The sequence below is a fragment of the Copadichromis virginalis genome, linkage group LG14, assembly GCF_057382275.1.
Source record: "Copadichromis virginalis isolate Kocher_CV1m ecotype Utaka linkage group LG14, C_Virginalis_male_GT1.1, whole genome shotgun sequence".
NCBI classification, from domain to species: Eukaryota; Metazoa; Chordata; class Actinopteri; order Cichliformes; family Cichlidae; genus Copadichromis; species Copadichromis virginalis.
Window position 1 is genome coordinate 32738303 of NC_140631.1, and position 16988 is coordinate 32755290.

At 40.0% G+C, this 16988-nt stretch overlaps 1 protein-coding gene across 2 annotated transcripts in view; it reads left to right on the plus strand.

Annotated features, from left to right (window-relative positions):
- The first annotated feature begins 12877 nt into the window (after window positions 1–12877).
- robo1 (roundabout, axon guidance receptor, homolog 1 (Drosophila)) overlaps window positions 12878–16988 on the plus strand; it is a 223371-nt gene continuing 219260 nt past the window's right edge. For both annotated transcript variants that reach the window (XM_085430530.1, XM_085430531.1), the window contains exon 1: window positions 12878–12936. The gene's annotated coding sequence lies outside the window, so the exon portion shown is untranslated. The remainder of the gene's footprint in view (window positions 12937–16988) is intronic.

Below are 16988 nucleotides of genomic sequence, written 5' to 3' on the forward strand. Positions count from 1 at the left end.
GTGTTCCTTCTTCCTGATATTGCTGTCATTCTGAACCGCTACATCGATCACTACGGCCGTCTTCCTCTGTTTGTCTACCACCACTATGTCCGGTTGGTTAGCCACCACCATTTTGTCCGTCTGTATCTGGAAGTCCCACAGGATCTTAGCTCGGTCATTCTCCACCACCCTTGGGGGCATCTCCCATTTTGACCTCGGGACTTCCAGGTTATACTCGGCACAGATGTTCCTGTACACTATGCCGGCCACTTGGTTATGGCGTTCCATGTATGCCTTGCCTGCTAGCATCTTGCACCCTGCTGTTATGTACTGGATTGTCTCTGGGGCATCTTTACAAAGCCTGCACCTGGGGTCTTGCCTGGTGTGATAGACCCCAGCCTCTATGGATCTTGTGCTCAGAGCTTGTTCTTGTGCTGCCATGATTAGTGCCTCTGTGCTGTCTTTCAGTCCAGCTTTGTCCAGCCACTGGTAGGATTTCTGGATATCAGCCACCTCCTCTATCTGCCGGTGGTACATACCGTGCAGGGGCCTGTCCTTCCATGATGGTTCCTCGTCTCCCTCCTCTTTCTTGGGTTTCTGCTGCCTGAGGTATTCACTGAGCACTTGGTCAGTTGGGGCCATCTTCCCAATGTATTCTTGGATGTTCGTTGTCTCATCCTGGACTGTGGTGCTGACACTCACCAGTCCCCGGCCCCCTTCCTTCCGCTTAGCGTACAGCCTCAGGGTGCTGGACTTGGGGTGAAACCCTCCATGCATGGTAAGGAGCTTTCTTGTCTTGATGTCAGTGGCTTCTATCTCCTCCTTTGGCCAGCCTATTACCCCAGCAGGGTACCTGATCACGGGTGTTGATGGCCCGGATCTTGTTCTTACCATTCAGCTGACTCCTCAGGACTTGCCTGACCCTCTGCAGGTACTTGGTGGTTGCAGCTTTTCTAGCGGCCTCTTCATGGTTCCCATTCGCCTGCGGGATCCCCAAGTACTTGTAACTGTCCTCTATGTCTGCAATGTTGCCTTCTGGTAGTTCAATCCCCTCAGTTCTGACTACCTTCCCTCTCTTTGTTACCATCCGACTACACTTCTCCAGTCCGAACGACATTCCAATGTCATTGCTGTATAGCCTGGTAGTGTGGATCAGTGAATTGATGTCTCGTTCACTCTTGGCATACAGCTTGATGTCATCCATGTACAGGAGGTGGCTGACAACTGCTCCGTTCCGTAGTCGGTATCCATAGCCAGTCTTGTTAATGATCTCACTGGGTACATAGCCCCAAGTGCGATAGGAGAAGGATCGTTGAGTGCGAGAGGAACTGACCTGAAAAATAGGATCATGGCCAAGCTTGAAACCTGGATCCCCCGTAGCCGGTTACCAAGATTACGTGAAGTACCTTCAGAAGGTCTGCTAGATGATGTTAATGCAGCACTACGGACAATACCTACAACCACGATTACCGACACTAACAAGCTGATCTACTATATATATATATATATATATATATATATATATATATATATATATATATATATATATATATATATATACATACATACACAGGGAGTGCAGAATTATTAGGCAAATGAGTATTTTGTCCACATCATCCTCTTCATGCATGTTGTCTTACTTCAAGCTGTATAGGCTCGAAAGCCTACTACCAATTAAGCATATTAGGTGATGTGCAACTCTGTAATGAGAAGGGGTGTGGTCTAATGACATCAACACCCTATATCAGGTGTGCATAATTATTAGGCAACTTCCTTTCCTTTGGCAAAATGGGTCAAAAGAAGGACTTGACAGGCTCAGAAAAGTCAAAAATAGTGAGATATCTTGCAGAGGGATGCAGCAGTCTCAAAATTGCAAAGCTTCTGAAGCGTGATCATCGAACAATCAAGCGTTTCATTCAAAATAGTCAACAGGGTCGCAAGAAGCGTGTGGAAAAACCAAGGCGCAAAATAACTGCCCATGAACTGAGAAAAGTCAAGCGTGCAGCTGCCAAGATGCCACTTGCCACCAGTTTGGCCATATTTCAGAGCTGCAACATCACTGGAGTGCCCAAAAGCACAAGGTGTGCAATACTCAGAGACATGGCCAAGGTAAGAAAGGCTGAAAGACGACCACCACTGAACAAGACACACAAGCTGAAACGTCAAGACTGAGCCAAGAAATATCTCAAGACTGATTTTTCTAAGGTTTTATGGACTGATGAAATGAGAGTGAGTCTTGATGGGCCAGATGGATGGGCCCGTGGCTGGATTGGTAAAGGGCAGAGAGCTCCAGTCCGACTCAGATGTCAGCAAGGTGGAGGTGGAGTACTGGTTTGGGCTGGTATCATCAAAGATGAGCTTGTGGGGCCTTTTCGGGTTGAGGATGGAGTCAAGCTCAACTCCCAGTCCTACTGCCAGTTTCTGGAAGACACCTTCTTCAAGCAGTGGTACAGGAAGAAGTCTGCATCCTTCAAGAAAAACATGATTTCCATGCAGGACAATGCTCCATCACACGCGTCCAAGTACTCCACAGCGTGGCTGGCAAGAAAGGGTATAAAAGAAGAAAAACTAATGACATGGCCTCCTTGTTCACCTGATCTGAACCCCATTGAGAACCTGTGGTCCATCATCAAATGTGAGAGTTACAAGGAGGGAAAACAGTACACCTCTCTGAACAGTGTCTGGGAGGCTGTGGTTGCTGCTGCACGCAATGTTGATGGTGAACAGATCAAAACACTGACAGAATCCATGGATGGCAGGCTTTTGAGTGTCCTTGCAAAGAAAGGTGGCTATATTGGTCGCTGATTTGTTTTTGTTTTGTTTTTGAATGCCAGAAATGTATATTTGTGAATGTGGAGATGTTATATTGGTGTCACTGGTAAAAAGAAATAATTGAAATGGGTATATATTTGTTTTTTGTTAAGTTGCCTAATAATTATGCACAGTAATAGTCACCTGCACACACAGATATCCCCCTAAAATAGCTAAAACTAAAAACAAACCAAAAACTACTTCCAAAAACACTCAGCTTTGATATTTATGAGTTTTTGGGTTCAATGAGAACTTGGTTGTTGTTCAATAATAAAATTATTCCTCAAAAATACAACTTGCCTAATAATTCTGCACTCCCTGTATCTCTATCTCTCTCTCTCTCTCTCTCTCTCTCTCTCTCTCTCTCTCTCTCTATCGATCGATAGATAGATATACACGTGTGTGTATATCTATATTTTTCTAGAGAGAGAAAGAGGTTTTTTCATTGTGCAGATCCAATAGAGGGAAACATTCAGTATTCTCAACACTATATGACAGTATGACGAGTGGAGCAATAGTTGGGATTTTTCTAATGAAATCCCACATGACCACATGGCATGATCTATTTTGTGAAAATTCCTCTGCAAAGAAAAGGTTCATTAGTGAGGTGATGCAACGCTCCATTCTGCTGGCATGACTCGGATGAAATGCAGAAGATAAGGATGCACTTTAAGTCATGTGCTCTTGACACTGGCTTTTCTTCCTCATTGCTTGGGATCCTGCAGACTTCACCCGTGTATGTTCAAAAATAATGGCAGTGATAGAAACACCCAGCCTCCCCCCTACCTCGTTAGACCTCATTAAAAAACCCAATTTGTTATAAAATGATAAACCAGCCTTTTGCCAAAAACTGCGCTTACACGTTTGAGAAAAGTTACATAATTTCAAACTGTTTAACTAGCAAAGTTTTGTTTTTATTTTACCCAAAATTCATCACACATAGAGATTTATGATGAATAAATTAAGACAGAAACACACTTTGACTGTTCAACGTGTTTAATCTAAATTAAATTCTCATAAAATTAGAAGAAAATACCACACTGGTAAAACCATGTTGAGTATACAAAAGTGTTAATCTCCAAGCAGAATGCAGTGGTTAAATATCTGGCACTGTTATCAAAGCATTGGTTAAGTAGTTAACACATTAAGAACCCTGAGAGCTATTAAGATAAAAGCATGTTGTATTTTAGCATCTACAGAGCTTGATGTCCCAAAAGAACAGGCACAGGGACCAACAATTTTTCTGTCCCTGAACTCTAACAAAAAAAAATCACTGCTATCAGACTACATTCACCTTCTGTTTTCTCACAAAGAACTCAAACTCAGCACTACAAATGTAGAAGGGGAACATTTTTACTCACATCGGATTATTTGCATAGCAATATCAAAGTGGATTTCAGTCTCAATTTATCTCTATATCCCATGGGAATGTCATACGTGGTAATTTTCTTCTCTGTGATGAGAAGCCAAATAGTAATTGAAAGTGAGAATGAATGTTTTAACAGGTAAATCCCCCAATGAGATGTTTGATAATATTTCCTCCTTTGACTTTTTGGACAGAGATGAAGCCCATTCTTTATAGATCCACATTCAGATGACACATTAATCTAGCTTGCTGCTATGTAGTACTTCTCACCCCCATGTGCCTCTACACCAAATGGCCTCTGAAATGGGAAATTGTGGGGAAAGTGGGAGGGCAGCAGGTGTATTACTTGGAAGCTGGGGCCCCACAGCTAAGAGGAGAGAAGGCTTGTGCGTTAGATTGCTAATGCTCTCAGCCTGTCCAAAAAATGCACCTGCTTGTGGCTTGATGTTAAATTATTTGGACATGGTTTATAATTTAATTCCATTGCTGTATTAACTCCCAATACATGAAGCTATTAACTGGGGAGCTGCTGATCGGTAAAGTACTGCCGTGGCCATCCCAGGTGAATGGTAAAACTTTGAGGTTTGCCTATAAAATACCCAGTGCCTATGGATTTTGTGCTCCGTGGAAACCACAATAAAAATGCAATCTCGACTTTTGAGGAGAATCTATCACAACAGAATGGAGTACAATTCCCTCTCCTGTCATGTGCTATGCTCTGCTGCCTTTCCTGCTAATGGAATGGAAGCCCCATAGTACTTAATAGTCAGACTTAACTGAACCTAGATCTAACAATATTGCAGAACAAAATGGATATTTATGTTGCACACATTTTGCTTTGATGTAACAAGTAAAAATGTGATGCCTCGCCTTTTATTTTGGTGCCACAGTGAGCCAGTGTTGTCATGTGATGGGATCCTGCTACTGGAGCAACTAATACAGCTACTATTAATGTTATTGGCTTCCCCTGTTTGGTGAGGCAAAATATCTGCAAAGAAAAGAACATGAAGTCAGAAGCTATTTAGGCACCGTCCACTTTATTGTATTTTTTAAGCTCCAAGTTTTGCAAGAGTTTTGACCTCCTCAGACTTTTCTTTTTCGCCATGCACCTTGGCAGTGAGTGATGATGTGCCAGAAATCCTTACTCTGTTCTGTGTCTCTTGTATCTGCCTCCGTTCTTTTTTTGTTTTACTACATAGTTGCAGAGGCTCTTTCTCATGGAAGTTTTATCCATTTCATTTATAGTCCATCTTCTTGATCTCATAGCAATTATATTATGTTGATTTTTATATTTGTACAAACTTTTATGGATAAAACCTGATGGTTTTGGTGATAGTCTTACTTTTTTTAGTGCCACTGTGAGGTTCACCAGCGGGGTTTTGAACAAAATGCCTCAACAGTCATTGAGTGGACTATCATTTGGTGCAGATATTCAGTCTACAATCTAAATAAACTGCAATTCATTTTGTAATTCCTTAACACTTTTATCAGGGAGGGTTGTTTTGCATTTGAGGCTGGCTGAGACCTTTCTATGTGGAGTTTACATGTAATGATTCTAAATTTGCCTTTGATGTGTATGGTTGTTTATCTTTCCGTGTTAGCCCTGCAATAGACTGGCAACCTGTCCAGGGTGAACCCAGACTTTTGCCCTATGACAGCTGGGACAGGCCTCAACCCCCTCCTTGTGAAAATAGATGGATTTCAGGTGGTAGACCAGATTGCCCAGTAATGATAGGGTTAGAGGTTTGACCCTTCTTTCCTTCAAATGCTAAAATGTCCTTGAGTAAGACCACCAGTTTAGTCCTTTGCATGGAATGTGTGTGAATGGATAAATGATCACTGCAGGGGCCTATAAGTACAGAGCATTTATCATTTATGTCACTCTCATTAACACAAAAAAGTTACGATATTTTATAACAAAATGCTGTAGGCTGTATAAAAAAAGACATAACCACCATGCCATCACTTGTTATCAGAATCACATAAAACATAATTGTATTAAATTCAATAATCACATTACATTCACAATAATGTTGCTGCTTATTAATGAGTGGATTGAGAGACAAAAGATTTCTTTGACTTGGCTGCAGTCACCTGATGTTAGTTCCTGTGCAGGCATGAGGAAAATATGGAGCATGTGTGTATCTTTTTTTAACCTCTACCAATGCTAATTGCTAGGTGTACAAACATGTGTGTAGATCCCCACCTGTCACTACAAATGCCCATGCACTTTATAATGCATAACTCTAAACCGTAGCGCAATCTCAAATGTATGTACACATAAGGAATAGCTGTAATAAGTTGTTTCTTTGTTCGGTATTGTAGGATGTTTGTTAACTGTGGCATATGGCACACAGTGTGAAAAGCCACAGCATTTATTGAACAAACAAGACAGCAGCTATACTGCAGGGCTTCAGACTTATAGATGGCAGATGGTGGAAATAACACAAACACAATACGCTGTCAACTCCATGACCAATTTGTGACAACTACCTCTGTTCCTCTGTAAACGTGGCACTGGTATTGGAGGCCAAGTCTTTATTTGTAGTATGGCAGTGGAGGGAAAAGTGTTTTTGTCATGCTATGTCATCACACTGGAAACTGTGGTGAAGTAAAATGACAGCATCCTAATCACAAGTAGGGCAAGCAATTAGGACTGTAGGAATATGTGAGGGAGTTTGAAATCAGTTCAGATGCTTTCCATTTGTGACAGAAAACCATGTGTGGCTGAAGACCAGGACAGAGCATGACTTGCTCTTTTCTATCCACCCCACTTTGATAGAAGAGAAGAACACCCCAGGATGGGATTCTTGGCAACTACACATTGCTTAAAAAAGAGTGGATGGCAGATGACACATGGTGTATTTCATGCCTTTATCCCACTGAGTACCAAGCCACCAGGCATTCAAACAGCTCCCTTTTTATTTGAGCTGTGTCCTTTCTGAAGCTCAAGGATGCTGTAAAGGGCACTGACAGAAATCTGGTATAGTGTTAAATTTACAGACACAACTCTTCCAGGAATAGCAGCGACAAGGGGAAAATTGGCAAGGCATGGGTTTTTCTAACAGAGGTGTTGTCCAGTTATGTCAACAACAGATATGATGCCCCCTTTTCAACAATGGTTAGCTGAGAGTGAAATGGGACTGATGTGAACCAGCTTAACTGATTTAACAGACTAATAGAAACAAGATAACCTGCAAACACATCCTCTGCCTGTCTTAGAGGAGCTGAGGATCTGTTTGCAGTTTTGCTTCAATTATCTTGATAGTTATCCCAGTAAGGGTTGCAGTGCCTCTGGGACAAACAAAGCAGGGTGAACTTCCTTTTACCATAAGAGCTCAGTGCCTCACAAAACAGAGGGGAAATCTACTGGAATCCATGAAACCATATGCCTGCCCTGAGGTCTGTACCCAGCAAGCATGCCTCAGATATTACAACAAAACAGCGCCTGAACCACTTTGAATGTACTTCAATGTAGTTTTCAAGTAGTCTTTACTGCTTATATTTGTTGAGTCATGCAAAAAGTCGATGCAAAAACTCACCATTGTGTATGAGGGAGTATTAGCTGCCAGACTAGTACACGTCCTTTGGTTTTCACTATAAGCAGTTCAAGTATTCCAAGTTATCTGATTCACACTACGTTTATGGTCTTACTTTACTTTACTAATGAGTAAAGCCTGTTCTTAGCAGATGAAAGCTTAAAAATTACTCAGGTCATAAAAAAATCTGTGAACTACAAAGCATTATCAGTAGTGTCTCTGTCTTCCCAATTACCTGTAATATTTAAATAATGTTTTTACCTACCTATTTTACCTACCAGTATGAGGATCAGTCTTGCAAACCTTTACAGAGTTCATAAGAAGTACCAAAAACCAAGTTAAGCACAAATTTAAGTGATATGCTGATTGCAGAACATCTGTCACACCTCTGCTGGTATCTGATCTTATATTCTGCTCAAACCTGATGTTCAAAATTCACACTGGAGAATGTTTGCATACGTTTTCAGTGTATTTCAAAATGTTTTCAGCACTCTCCCAACTGCAACCACGTATGGTGTCTTTCAGTATGTTATTTCTTTTATACAATATTTTATCAGTTGTGTGGTTCCTTTCTTCCCCGCTCATAATTAATTTCTCTGCTGTTTTGCTGTCTTGAAGCTCCAAGTGTGGCCAGTTTATGACTGTTTGATTTAATATAACTCTATAGACGGGTGCTTACGATTTAATCTGTGAAAAACTCGATATTAGAAGATCTTCATAATACATTGAATTAATTCATGATGGTTGTGTTGTTATTTGCTGGGGCATTTCTATATTTTCCATAAATATAATTTACCATACTGCAGGGTATTCTCACATATTTTCTGTATTGTAGAATTCCATTTAATACAATATTATCTTAGGATAAAAAAGTGATAGATGGCACAATTCACAAAATGTAATGACCATATGGTGTCTTTTCCTCAACACAAATAGTCTTGCTACCTTCAAAAACAAGGAGACCGATGATCTAATATTGTGAGTTGATCAAAAGCAAGTCCAGCTTTCTGACTGGTACTTTTAACTGTGTAAGTTTCAGCTTTTTACTCCTCAAAGAGTTTACATTCCAAGTACTTAAAAGTTAGTTTCTTTTTTCAAAGTTTACCTCGTCTGACTTTTCTCTTAGGGCCCTTTGAGCAGCTGTGAATGCACCCAGTGTTTAAACAAGACAAGTTTTTTTTCTGACAGACTTCTCTTTGCTTTAATCACTATTCATAGTATGAGAGCAGATATCAAAGTGCTGTTTGTCAGACTTGTTATACCAGTGTAACAGTGAGGTACAGATGTGCTTTGCTTTCATTCTTCAGTGTGTGTGTGGTGTGTGTGTGTGTGTGTGTAGACTGAAGTATTTTTGTTTTAGAATAGCAGCATGGTATTTTTGGCTGGTTATGCTGAACATGTGGCAGTCCTCCTGGAAAGCTGACCTGTCGGTCTGTCTACAAGTTAATGTTCAAGTCCATCAATGCCCATCTGCAACTGCTTCTGTTTTCTCTCCATCTGTTCGTCTCACTGCTGCTGACACACACATGCTCACGCACACACGCATCATTCCATCAAGTACCTGGGATATTTGCACCTTTGCATGCTGGTGGCAATTACGGCTTATGGTGCAAGCAGCATAAAAGAATAAATGTTTGATGAGATGTTCGGTAAAAGTCTTGTTAGAATGAGTGAAAGAATTAATCTCACACTCTCCCACCTACCAGCTGCCAAACCACAAGCTCAAGGCAATATGTGAGACAGTGGTTTGCATAAGTTATCACACTTACTAATGCAGGTTGTTTTCATGACCAGGCATTGTATGAAGACACACGTGTATTTGATCAGCGTTCTCTTTATATTTATTCATTGTTAATACCTGCATCGTGAACGGCTTCTCTTTGCAGCTGCACCTGTGTGCTTCAACAAATAATGAATAAAAGATTATCTCTTGTTATTCTTTTATTCAAGACTGATGCCTGACCTCACTGTGTGTCATTGCTTTCTTGTTTTTATATGATTAACAAGTTGCAGATGCAGCCGGTTATCCTGCATATCAAGCATAGTCTCAGCAGCTGACTCTTCAGATTTCTTCTCCATCCACGAACACCGAGTGAATATAAATGGATCTGAACTTTAGCTGCCTTTCAACATCACATTCTGACATATTGCAGGACCTCCAATGGCACCTCATCCGCTAAAGAAACAACAGTGTATAAACAATGAAATTAAATCAAACTGCAATGAAAATATGTGCATGACATATGGGAGTTTTATTTAATAAAGCATATTGTCTTCCATCTAATCATTGCTGCAGTACCTTCAGTATTGAAGCAGCGTTAGTAATATTTTTTAACAATGGATCAAATATCTGTGTTAAATTTAAGGGGGTCAAATATAGAGCATATTAACATGTATTGCTGTTGTCCCCAGAGAGGCCAATTGCTGTGTACAGTACCTTACCAATCTCAAGCTATAGACAAGATGATCAACAAGCTGCTGAAGATAAAGAGCAGGATTTTTTCTTAAAGTTAATAGTGATCGAAAACAAGCCTAAACCTATTAATACCGGCCTTTTATTCATCAAAGCACCAGAAACTTGAGTAGATATTCATTCCACGTAGGTGCGTAATAACTTTTTAAGGTAATGAGGTACAAGCTAACTACTGTTTGTCAATAAATTTGCCAATTTAACTGATTTTGAGATAATGTCAGACCACCAAACATACACCTAGAACATGACACCTGAACTTGCCACCCTTTGTGACTGATATGCAGAGGGAACCTAAATATTTTCACTTCTTTCTCAAATATTCTCCTAATACTTTCTCCAGGATTTGGTCTGATTATTTGACAAAAAGAATAGAATAATAATTCAAGCTTTCAACTAAAATATTTCAGCTCAGGTCTTCAGATCAGTATGGTTTAGTGATTAATGGCATTAGAGTACATTTTAGATTGAAACCTTTTGCATTAAAACAGGTCAAGTAAACATAGTCAATCAACAGGAATATTTACATTATAATCATTATGGAACAATGGATTTTGACTCAGCGCAGTGCTCATAGCAGATGGCAGCAGTTTCATTTACTATGGTGCCCATAGTTAAGAGACTGGTTATGAAGCCGCTCAGAAACTAGCAGTATGCAGTTGTCTTATTCAATATTGGCAGCCATTTGTCATGTTAACCTCTATGCAAGGACCTTGAAATTAATAAGCTTAAAATATAATGACACATAATTGTTATTAAACAACTCCAAGACAATGCATTTTATCTCATTGATGCATTTAGATCAATTTAGACACCACACACGGTCTCTCTGTCTGACATACACGTGTAACTTGTAAGTCAGACTGCAGGTCCATTGCTAGATAAGAAGTTTGTGATGTGGATCTTCATTCCCAGTGGACATAACCTCTGTCCCTCGTTGGACACACCAGGCAGACTTGTTAAGATGCAAAGAGAGCAGGAGCAGTCTGAATGTTCAGTCCAACTCAGAAAGTCAGCTTCTGCGCTGATTGACAGGAGAGGTTGTGTTCATGTTTACCCTTATAGAAATACATGAGACTGTAAAAAATAAGTAAATAAATAAGAGGAATACAAATACTGTACTGCAAAATTGCTTGGCAAGTGAATAGCTGGACAGGAGGAAAAAAGAAATGGGAGGCATAATGCATGAATTGATGGACTGATTCAAAAGGATGATGGAATACATAAATGCATCAATATAGAAATTCAATTTTAAAGCCAAATAGAATCTTTTGTCCATGCTGGTTTTCTTTTTAAAGAAGGCAGTGGGAGAAAGTTCCTCTTTAAGCACAGATTACAAACAGATGCAAATCTGAAGATTTGTAGGCTGTTTTTTTCTTCAGAAATATTAAATACACTTATAGTTGGAGACAAATGCCCGCTACACAGCTCAATTTTGGGATCTCCAGCCAGTCGGGCTGCTAGTAGAGAGCAGAATTTATCATTGTATCATTATCCAAATACAGCTTGAGGTGAGTGCTAATGAGTTAGTGCATACATTTCTTGCCTTGACAATATCATATATCTTAACTATTCAGAATGTGTGAATATATCAGTCTGTGCCAGACAACAGTAAGAATCGGGTTTGAACTCAGCTTGCAGTTTTCCCTTTTGTGTTTTTCAAAGCCATTTAAAATGTATGAGATGAGTGACGCACCTGCGAAGACTATAATTAATTGCCACACCCTCCTATTTATATTCTACTTTACCCAACGCCTTGGCGCATGTGACGTCGTGGGCGCATAAATTAAGGCTGCTGGCACTGTCCAGCTGCGCAAACATGGAACTTTACTACCTGGGGAAAGCAAACCGAACAGTCATCCCGAAGCCGCCACCACTGAATGATGCGTTTCAGGGACACAGTTTTGTGAGATAAATATGTTTGATTGGCAGCTCATTAAACTGAACCGTATCCGGGTTTTGAGCAGCTGATTGAACATACAAGTGATTTTTCAAGTGGGGTACTCGTCCTTCCAGAGCTGACTTTGCTGTTACCTGCACTTGTTACTGAGCTGAAAAAGTAGCTGTGAATTTTCAAACACTTTTTACCTGATGAATTCACTATCAAATCTCAGTTTTACCCCGACCAAAGCTTCAGTTTTCAAAACACAGCTAGGTTAAGTTCTTCCCAGTGTTTCATATAAAAAAGACAACTGTTCTCAAAATGATTCTATAAGGGAAAAAAACAACAATAGGTTATTATTCAAAAATGTCTTGAATTTCGTTTGCTTTAGAAGATGTGGCCACGAGAACCTCGAGAACCATCTATAAACCAGGCATTTTTTAGGAGGCTGTTTGGTTGCAGTCTTCTGACAGACACGCAGGCAGATATCGGTGCCGTTAGTTTAGCGCAGCTTTAGGACCCAGAGAGGCTGACGCGGCTGCTCATTGCAGAAGAAGCATGAACAGATTTGAATGCGCTGGCTCTCCACCGCTACCCTAACACCACTGTACATAACGGACCGGAATTTCTCATTTTCACCCTGAAGGATAAGGTTTATCAAAGGACTCTGCATTGGTTCCAGTTTCCAATGGTTTGTTTCTGGGAAGCAGGATAACCCGCTTCCACTCAAGTCGCTCAGTTACTAGTTGTAGGCTGTCCATGTCCCTGGGTTTTGTTCACAGCTACGTGCACAGCAAATAAAAGTTTTACGGACCAGCCGGCATGGATCACCTCGGCTTTTAAGTGAAACACACACACGTGCAGCAGCCCGTCGCGTCATTTTGGAGAGGTAAGTTGAATTTCGCTGTTGTTAGTGAATAGTGCTGCGAAAAGTGCGATGACAAGCGCAGTTTGGTGAAAAATGGTGCTCTTTCTGTCGGTGCGGAGGCTTGCTGTGTACTATTGTCTGTGTGATTCATGGAGGCTAGTCTGCAGTTCTTCTGACTAAACACATTGCACAGACACACTGGTTTTCTATGCGTAAAACTGGTGCCTTTTGGTAGATTTTTCTTTATAGCGCATAAAACACGGTGATCTACTTTTACAGCAAATTTGATGTATTCGGGTACATAAAATTGTGTCGTAAAAATTAACATTTTATTTTAAAGCCATTTCCACAGCTAGTGTCATGTCGTCTTGTGATTTGACAAGTGTGTCTGTTACTTGTCAAAGCACCCTGTTGACTGATGGGCTGTCATACTCCGCCGGCGGAGCTGTCCCTTTTCTGTGGTGCTGAAACTTTCCCAACTGGCCGCGTGGCTTGTCGCATCACAGGAGAGCAGTGACAGGAATCAAGCAATGTACTCGTGTATTTTTGTTATTTCCAGGGACTGACATTTAGGATTTGAAAGGTAAACACAACTAAGCTCTTTACCGGTCTACCTGCAACATGGTTCGTACAGGGTGATGCGTGTAACTCCCACGGCACTGACTTACAGCACTGAAATCTCAACAGGGACTACAGTAAAAAGTGAGAGGGATGGAACAGGCATCATTTGAATGAACACAAAGGGAATTTAAAAAAAAAACGGAATTTAATTAAAATTGTAAAACGATCTACTTTATGCTATATATTAAGATTTAAAGCATTAAGAGTTGTGGTTATGCATTATAGTCAGTTTTGAACAGTTTTTGGTCTATTTATGGACTTTGCTTGGCTGAAGGCTTGCAGCTATGTGAACTCAGATTCACTGTGAGGAGCTCCTGTCTGTGATTGCTGTTATCACTAATCTGAAGCTCTTCACATCTGAGATTTACAATATGGCTGTGAGGATTTCTGTAGACAGGTGGAGTGCCGTTGATGCTGCTGCCATGGCATTGCTTCATACAGTATTTTCTATCTCAGCTCAAGCTCCAGAGCAGACTGCCCTTTGTAATACTGTGTGAGTCTTAATAGTCTTGGCAGCATTTGGCACAGTGGCACTTTACAGACTGATTCACTTTCTCAGAGAGCTGACCAGCGTTTTCTTTTCTTTTTCTTTTTCTTTATCTTTTTCCTATTTTTGGTTTTAGTGATGGTGGTGATGAATTGGGCTGGCTGGATTTTAAAACCAATGAATGGCTTTTTTGTTATAATATAAGTCCCTCCTTGAGCATTTTTGAAGGCAAGTAAGAATTTCTGGAACTTCTCTTAAGACTTTTTTTTTAATGTAAAAACACACATTATTATTGGAAATAATAAGATTCCATATTTCTCATGCAAATTCGACTCTCCTGTTGTAATAATTTTATCAGTCTTTTTATAATACCCATTCCTGCTGTGTTACTGACATTTAATTATGTTATCAATTATTCTTTTGTGTGCATTTAGCATTTGTTACATTACAAAGACAATTCATTTTTCCCAAATCCCATTTTTGCTGTAATCTTATCTCTCCCTCTTCACTGCACTTCCAGTTCACATGTCGGTATATTACCATTTTCTTTGTCGTGACAAAGAAAATGATATTACATGCATATTAAACATGCTGGATATTCCATATCACACTGCATCAAATTGATAATAATTAGGTTCAAAAATTGAGATCAGGGACAAAACAAAGAATGAGATATTAGGGACTTATTCAGAGAGAATAATAGCAGAATTTAAAATCATTTTATTTGCAGCTTACTCTTGCTTTTGTTTGTTGAATGGGTGACTTTGCCCACTGTGAACTGCTGGTCACACGTCTATGGTTGCTTCAGTAAATCTCTCTAATCCAGAGAGGCGGATCATATATGCCGTCATGGCAAATTTGGGGCTTATCAGCAGACTTGAAATTTTGTGCGTGGCAGTCAGAGCGGGACATGAAGAGATCTCATCTAACAGGATTAGGGATATTTGGAAATAAGACAGCAAAGCGGGTAATGAATAAAACATTAATACATTGTGAGTAAAACCAACAACAGTAACTAATAAAATCAGTAAAGATTCTTTGAAAGGTTTTCCTGTCACAAATCTCCAGAATTGCATTACAATATTTTGATTGTGTTTACACACTTTCACTTTCACTGTTTATAAAAAGACCTGTTCTCACTTATTAGTATTCACTGGTTAAGAAGATTGAAAGATTTCCAAAGAGTACAAGAAACCATCATTCAAAATTGCAGGTATTTCATGTATTCGAAACATTTCTGCAATAGAAAATGACAAAAAAGAAAAAACCACAACGATAACCCATTGTTAGGTGAAAATGATAGAGGAAGTAACCATTACTCTTCTTCATCTACTTTCCACCCTGAAGATGTTTGAATACCCTGAGGCTTCTGACGATTGATTTCTATTTTATTGTTTTTATTTTTCATTTCTCTGTCATACCGGATGAAATTGCTGTCCTGCAAGGTTGCTTGATTGAAAAACTCCAGTTCAGTTTAGCTCATCCCCCTCAGAGCCCCGAGGCTGTGGCTCCATCAACGGGGAGATCCCGTTCCCTCTGACACCCGACCTCACATGCAAAAGGTCGAGGGCTGCTCGCTGTCGGCAGGTCTCATCATTCCCCCATGACACGGCCATTATGGTGCCCCCTGGATGGCATGTCAGTCACCTATGGTGGCAAGTCAATTAGTCACGTCTTAAGGGAGTTAGGGTATGTTTGCTTGTTGGATTTTGTCATTCATCTGCACGTGGAGGACACGCTGGAAAGGGATTACAATTTTCCCATCACAATCAGTTAACTTACTGTATGCCACAAAACAATTAAGGACTCACATTTTTATCTTAATTCATCAAACGTTCCTCAAGTAATTGTTAAGAAAACATGTTATAAGACCAAAGTTAAGAATAAATGACTAACAAAAACAACAGAATGAGAAAAAGATGAAGGCTTTCTAGAAAAGTCAGAATTGGGATGCAGGAGATTGTGATCAAAGTTGTGGTTTAAGGTGTCTATGCTTGCCTCTCAAGGAGATTCAGTGTTGTGTGAATCAAACAGAGAATTTGCAGCACCACATGGAGATTTATGCTGTTAAGTACCTGGATGATTGCTTTTTTCTTAAGTCTGTCTTTACTCTGTATGTGTGTATTTTTAACAGAGGTTGCTTGTTTGCAGATGTCTCATGAATGACTCACTTTCTATTTTTTTCCACTTTTTCATCTTGGTCAAAATACAGGATTCTCAAACCACATCAATATTTTCTTTGATGAGGGCTATTATAGTTTTTCAGCTTTAATATATTTGTCTTTGCCAGGCCAGTAGTTGTATTTTTCTATGAACATACTGTCACAGAAGAGGAATTTGTTCTGTGCCCAAATCTGTAATGTCAAAGCAATGTACAGCTCCATAAAGTGTGAAATGGAAACGATTGAAAATGTGGCTGAGAGTGTATTCCATGATTTGTCTCAAGATAACTGTGCATTTGCTGCTCTAAAACTCTGAGTAAAATGGGCCACATAAAGTGTGATCTCGATCAGCAGTAGCTGGCTCTAAGACGCCCTGTTGCACACCTCAGTACAGAAAAAAGTTTAAAAAAAATGTTTAGCTGCTTGCCACTTAGTATCAAACCAAATGTATTGGGGGTAAGCCTTTGCGATAGACTGCTGTCCTATCCCTGGGTTTGTGTTGTGCAGCTGCTGTAAGCTGCTTCATGCCCCTGCATCAGGTGATAAGCTCCTGGCCCGTCAGCCTCCTCAGCATGCACAAGTTTCCCTACATAGTAAAGCTAACAGAGAAATGTAAATGCTGAGAAAAGCTTTCTGTGAATGCAAAAAAAACCCCCTCACTATTCACTGTCAGCCTCAAGATCCCTAACAAGACATCTGATTTTTAGACAAAAAGGTTAAAGTAAAAACAAAAGAAGTTTATTAATAAAATCCATAATATACTGTGGGTAGAAAGAGAGACAAAAAATGCTCTTTTTTGTAGT